Source organism: Elephantulus edwardii, unplaced genomic scaffold, assembly GCF_000299155.1.
Source record: "Elephantulus edwardii isolate Elephantulus edwardi_28Jun2011 unplaced genomic scaffold, EleEdw1.0 scaffold00014, whole genome shotgun sequence".
NCBI lineage: Eukaryota > Metazoa > Chordata > Mammalia > Macroscelidea > Macroscelididae > Elephantulus > Elephantulus edwardii.
This window is the reverse complement of record NW_006399764.1, coordinates 16,336,801-16,343,915: the sequence shown is the minus strand read 5'-3', so window position 1 is coordinate 16,343,915 and position 7,115 is coordinate 16,336,801.

Genomic DNA, 7,115 nt, shown 5'->3' with positions numbered 1-7,115 from the left:
TGGGCAAAAGGTAGAGTTTAAAAGCAAAGAATTGACCAATATGTATGACATTAATTAAACTTTGCGGCACAAATAAACACAGGCTGGTAACCAGTTTATCTGTGAGTGCCTGAATTGATTCTGGATTGAGTACACTTCAAAGATTAGGACCATGTCCGTCCGCAATCACCTTCAGAAAGGCTGCCTTGCTGCGGAGGGATGCCATAGACACTTGAAGTTCTCATGTGCAACTGATCCGCTTCCTAACTTTCCTAATGCAGCTGTTGTAATAGCAACAGGCTTTGAAGTGCAAAGCTTCCTAAAGGTATGCACTCATTAAAACCTACCACGCTCTTGTAAAGTCCAAGAATTCTAAGGGGAAGGATTACACCTTGAGAGGGCAACAGGAGCCCAGATTACCCCTTGTTGCTTGCCTGGTGCCCCCTTGAAAAGCTCTGAGCATCTTCCTGGACTTTAGACAGTGTTTCGTGAGAGTCGGAAGAACCGTGAAGAACTTTGCTGTCATCTTACACTTGGGTGAATATTTCTACTCTGCTGTTTGTCTGATTCTCTACCCCCACCCCCATTCACGCATACGATCAATTACCACAGGTTCTGTAAGGATCCTTAGGGACCAAAAAGCGTAATAATTAAGAAATATTGGCAGAATTTAGAGTGCGATAAAGGTGACATTTCAGACCAGGAGAAGATAGATCATTTCATGTATGTATTAGGATTACTGGCAGCCATTTGGAAAAAACCCCAAACCCATGTTTCGCATAGGCAGAAACAAACTTCAGAAAAGATTCAGATATTTAGAAATGAAAACAATAAATGGAGTAAATATGTAATGAAGGTTTCTACCCAATAATTTGCCCTGAAGAAAGCCTTCCAAAGTAGCATGCGAAATGCCAAAGTCATAAAAGAAAATACTGGTAAGTTTGACAACATACAAATTTTAAAATAAAAATAGCAGAAACAATGCCCAAGGATAAACAACAGACTGAAGAAAATATTTGGAATCATGTATCAAAAATGAGATAATTTTTGTAACATTTAAAGAATCCTTTCAAAATAGTAGAAAAAAATATAAACATGCCAATGATAAATGAACAAAGACATAGAGACTCAATTTCCAGAAAAAAGAAATACAAAGCAATTTATGGCAGCTTTATTTATAATAGCGTAATGCTGGAATTAAATATTCCTCAATGACTGAATTGTTAACTAAATTATATTAACAGGTGTTGAAGAAAATGAGTTAGGGTTACATATATTGATTGATACAGAAAAATATTCACGTACAAATGATAACTAAAAGAAAAAAGAAGTTTACATAACAATGTTTACTATAATCTCATTTGTATATACAAATATTTATCAATTTGGAAGGACATACAAGTAGCTAGTATTAATTGTTAACCCTTTGGGTTGGGGGTGAGTATAAAGCATGGTTCTAATCCTCCGTTAGTTGAGTTCCACAGTTTATTATTTGTTTGAGTTCTACAGGGGATTGTTTGTTTATTTTAAGCACTGTTTAAATAAATCAGAAGATGAACTGTGTAGTAAGGGCTCAAACCAGGTAATGAAGATGGAGCAGAAGAGCAGATAGGATACACTGAGAGAAACTACCTTTATCAAATGGGGTTTAGTTTAATGTTGAAAGAGGGCAAGAGGCATTGCCCACTTGTGTCCTGGTTCACACGTATTTATATAACAATCTCTCATCTTGGGCCGATGGATTAGTAGTAAGGAGTTGCACTGCCAACCCAAAGGTACATGATTCTATGGTACATGATCCACCAGCTCCTACAGGGGAGAAAATGGGCAACCAACTCCCCTGTGAGAACCTGCTGGAGTGTCAGCTATGAGCCAGTTCCAGTTCGATGGTACATAACAACAACCAGTTTGGACCATCTGAGAAGCAGAGGCAGAATAAGGAGTAAAAGAAGTTGGTTGGGGAGCAATGACTGAGGAAGATGAGGAGGAAGCAGGATGAGATGGAAAATCTTCAGGTTGTGACACTCTTCTGGAACCTGTGAGAGATGAAGAAAGGAAGAAGAATCAAGCAGAAAGAGACGCAATGCAGATCAGATCTCAGCCACTCAACGCAAATGTCTAGGTCCAGCTCTGAAGAGAAAACCAGGGCTCCTGTCCTACTGGGCATCCCAACAGATTGCAGGGACAACAGGACTTTCATTTGACTGCACTCTAATCTTTCTTTCTTCTTCTTCTTTTTTTTTTTTTTTTCTATAAGAGAGATCCAAGTGGTCCACTTCCTTGGCTGCCGAGTCCAGATCCGCTTAATAAATCCAGGGACCAGGTCTTCCAGGGTCCTGGTGGGCCTCTCTTACTGAGGAGAAATTTAGGCAAGGAAGCGTGTGGGACAAAATAGAGTCCCTGTCTGCATTTGGTCTCTGGGCGGTAAATTGTGCTTGTCTTCTCACCACTATCAGCTGAAGATCCCCTTCACCCCTCAGTTACTATCCCTCCTGGCCTTAGTGGCTCATCTGTGGGGATTACTCAACCCTCATTCATGACGGATCTGAGTCTTTGATAGCTGTACTCTTCTCAGGTCTCTGACTAGTCATCATCAGATCTGGACAGGGAAGTACCAAGAGGTGCGGGTCAATCTGCCACCCACATACACCCTTTTCTTAGTGTCTTTCTATTGTGTGATAGAATTCCGGCCTCTCTTTACTGATTAGTAGCAATTATTCCCACCAAAATTATGATTCTTCTCCTTGTCTGCAGGTCTCTGGACACAAGGCATTTATACTGCCCAGGAAGTAGCCATAGGCTACTGTATGTGGGCAAGAGTATGTTTTCTTTGGGGTTAGTACTTTTAACTCATTCCCTGTGTGGCAAATGTGTGCAGAAGCTCCCAGCACTGACATAATGGCAAAAAGGGTCAGCCCGACCCTACCCCTTGATGAATCAGGAGAGAAAATTTAGTCACAGGAAAGATGTTTTCAGAAAGTGAGGGATTTCGCAGAAAGAGTTGTGTGTGTTTTTGTTTGTTTGTTTGTTTGTTTGTTTTTTTCTTTCTGAAGAGGGACATTTTAGAGGTTCATAAGGTATCACTCAAACTCTCTGAAGTCCAGGCCAGTGGGATATTGAAGGAACCAGAGGCAAATGAGGACACTATATTACCTTTCTTAATGATAAAGCCAGGCTAGAATGTGTAGCTTATACCCAAGAGAGGACCTCATATTCATCCTTGGAGTTGAAATTACCCCCCAAGCATAGATTTTTGCATCTGGGAAGGTGAAGAAGGGAAGGCTCTCCTCCAGGGGAGCAGGCTGTGACCCAGAGAATAGAGAGAGAAAAATATTCAGCCTCTTGAGGAAAGGGGGTAGACTGAAGAGAGAGTGAGATAGACAGACTGGTGTTAAGGGTTTATTGTTCCAAATGGCTCTCCTTGCCATTGAATTTGACTTTGCCACGTGCATAGGTGGGAGTTTGTGAATACCATGTATTAGCCAGTCCACAAGAGGATTGGCTAGTCTTGCCATTAAATGGAGCAAACTTGGCAGCAAATTTGCTCTGAGGCACAGAAGCAACACTAGCTCAGTGTACAGCAGGTATCCTTTATTGGAAATGTGCACTTTGGTAAAAGCTCATTGTAGTCTCAGTGTCAAACTAAGAGAAGAATAGGGTATTTATATCCATTCTACATTGGCTGGTTTGAGAGTCCAACACTACAAAGAAGAAGCAGGTGGAGGACAGTGGTTCCCTTTGGGGCCAGAGACCCTTGTGCCAGTTAGACTTACAGAAGAAGCGGCAGCAGCGACTGAGCAGACACCTGACATGAGATGGCGGGAACCTTGGGACCACGATGCCACTGAATCAGAGCTAAGAGCCTTATCACCAAGTTTGTTGGAGGATTGGTGTCAGAGGAGAGTCATAATGTGCAGGACTGAAAATTTTGCTAACACTGGTCTAAAGCCAGGAGGCTCAAGGCTGAGGTGTCTGTGAGCACATTTTGGATGCCGTTGTGGTTGAGTGATTGTATTCTGTTACTGACCTGGGTTATTTACATAATATGGCTGTGTGATCTGTGAGCTATCATTTTGGATTTCGGACCCAGTAAAACATTAAGATTGGTGTTGGCACACGAGCTTTTTAAGTAAACCAGTATCTAGCTAGCTTGCTCTATCTATCTATCTATCTATCTATCTATCTATCTATCTATCTATCTATCTATCTATCTATCCTCTCTCATATCTATCTATCTATCTATCATCTATCTCTATCTATCTATCTATCTATCTATCTATCTATCTATCTATCTAATATCTATCTCTCTCTACATCTATCTATCATCTCTCATCTCCCATATCTATGTATCTCTCTCTTTCTCTCTCTACCTATATTGTCTATCTATCTATCTATCTATTCTCTATCTATCTTTATCTTTATCTCTGTCTCTTTCTCTTTCTATATCTATCTATCTATCTATCTATCTATCTATCTATCTATTATCTATCTTTCTATCTTTCTCTATCTCTCTCTTTCTATATCTATTATCTATCTATCTATCTATCTATCATCTATCATCTAAAAGATTGGTGTTGGGATGAGTAGAAAGGTGCAGGAGCATGGGGGACATGTCTGACCTCATGGGAATATGGGAATTGGCTTTGTGTTGCTGGTGTCGTTGCCAGGGACAGTTCCCCTTTGTAGAATTGGTAAAGGTCAGCTATGGTCCCCATGTGGCCCTTGCTCTTTTTATACAAACTTAAGATGGAAACAGAGAAATAGATTTAGAAATAAAGACTCAAGAACAGGCACTGTTGTGAAGCCCCCACTTTACCAATTAGATAATCTCTTTTCTTTCATGGCAAGGAGCGAAGTGACACAAGCTACGCATTCAGACTCCATATTGTCTAGCCCTCTGCAAAATTCTTCATCTGTCAAACAGGAGAGAATGTGAAGAAGGCACTGATCTGATTGGTTAGCACCTTGAGTTTCTCATTAACCAAGTCCAGGTGTGCAGGAGACATGGTTGTTTTTCTGAAGCTGAGCTCCAATTTCTATTTTGATCTCTATTTTAAAATGACGTATATCATAAGGTTCCTAGAGAAATGAAACTCTTAAGGTTTCTATGTCTTATCTATCAATCTGTACGACTATATTCATATTAAGGAATTGGCTCACAAGATTGTGGAGGCTGGCAAGTCCATAATCTGAATTATTTGACTGACAGCTATTAGTCTTGTTTCAGAACTCAATAGCTTGGCACTGGGTAGGAAATTCTGGCAAGGTGATTTAGTCTTGAGTACAATCCTTCACTTTCAGGAAACCTCCATTTTTGTTCATAAAGCCTTTACTCCCATCATCAATTTTATTTAAGGTTAACTGATACATGGGCTTTCATAGCAACATCTCAACTAGAGGTTAGCCAAGACTTGGTTGCAATAGCCTAGTCATATCACCACATAAAATGAACCATTACAGATGTAGACTTCATCTGTATTTTGAGATATTCAAATATCTTAGAGTTGTGTATAAGATCTGCATGACTTCACATGATACCTTTGGACCATGGCAGAATACCCGCAGCTCAGGCCTCACTCCCCAAGCTCAGACATACTATCATCCCTCAAACCCTCTCTGCGGTAAAGCATCTTCTTGTGTCCAGAGCCGGAGATACCAAGAGACTCTCTGAGGGTCCTCTGCCCCTCAACCTGAGCCATCCCTGTAGTCGTCTTTTTGTCTACTGCTCCCCCACTACATTCTCCTTCTTTGTGTGGCTTCCCGTTCCCCTCTTGAGCTCCATCCTGGACTGAGACACAGTTCTTTTCATATACCACAGCCTACCTGAGATGACTGATCATTACTTCTAGACCCTGAGACTCAACCTAGTAGCTGGGGCCCTAGGCAGGCTGATGTACTCACAAATATCAAAGATCTCTTTCCCCCTACTGACTGCTCTCTTCCATTCATCCCATGGGATTTTATGGAATAGGGATGCTAGCAAGGATCACTGGCTATTCTACCAAAATCTACTGTTTAAGGCCCAAGTTTAATACCTTTGTTCCTTCAGGATTTTAAACAAACGTATCTTAATGGGAATACTATCTATCGACTTTTGAGGCAGGACTGTTCTTTATTGTGTGAGCCCCTACCAGCCCCATACCCACTGTCATGTGAAATCCCAAACATGCACATACATTTTCATATGTCCTCTGGCTAAGATCTATGAAATTCAAAAGTCTGCAAACTTATAAACCAAACGCCTTTCCTCTGGAGATTGTTGTCTATAAAACAAGTTTTAAAAACAAGGGATTGACTTTTTCTTTGGTTTTGTTTTGCTGCAACAACCCTCCTCAAGGCAGTGTCTGTGTGCTGGCCTGCCAGAGGGAGCCAAGTGTCTGTGCTGAGGAAGTGTGTGTGGGTGAACAACAAATTATTTAATACATCACAATTCCCTTTTGGTACTTTCCATTTTCCTGTAGAGTTGAAGCAAAGGCTATTAGCAATCCGAGGAAAGGGAACTGTGTATGGAGATGAAGGCAAGAAAGAATGTGTGAAATGGCGATTCCAGAGAGGTGACAAGACTGCTTCTGAGGAGGAGTCAGTCAGCTCCACTGTGTCATTTTCCTTCAACCGTTGCTCAAGGAAGGCACACGTATGGCTGAGCTCATTCTGGAATAGACATTTCCCCAGACGTAGAGCAGAATGAGAGGATGGGAAAAAAATGAAGGGTTTGTGAGGAAGTGAGCATAATGAGAGGCCAAAGCACCTGGACTAGAAAATTGATCACCTTCCTCCCTTTATATATTTTAGGGGCAGAAAGGTAGATGTCATTGTTGTTGTTGTTGGGTGCCATAAAGTCAAGTATGACTCATAGTGACCCTATGAATAACCAACCTCAACCCTGCCCTATACACACTCGAGACCATCGTTGAACTTACCACATAAATCCATCTTGTTGGAGGTCTTCCTCCCCTTCACTGGCCCTCTATCTTTCCAAGCATGATGTCCTTTTCCAAGGAGTAGCCTCACCTAGCTAACTGTCCAAAGGATGAAAGATAAAGCTTCACCCTCTTTACGTCCAATGAGCACTCTACCTGCACTTTCCCCAAGACATATTTGTTCTCTTGGCAGCCCATGGGATATTCAGTACTCTT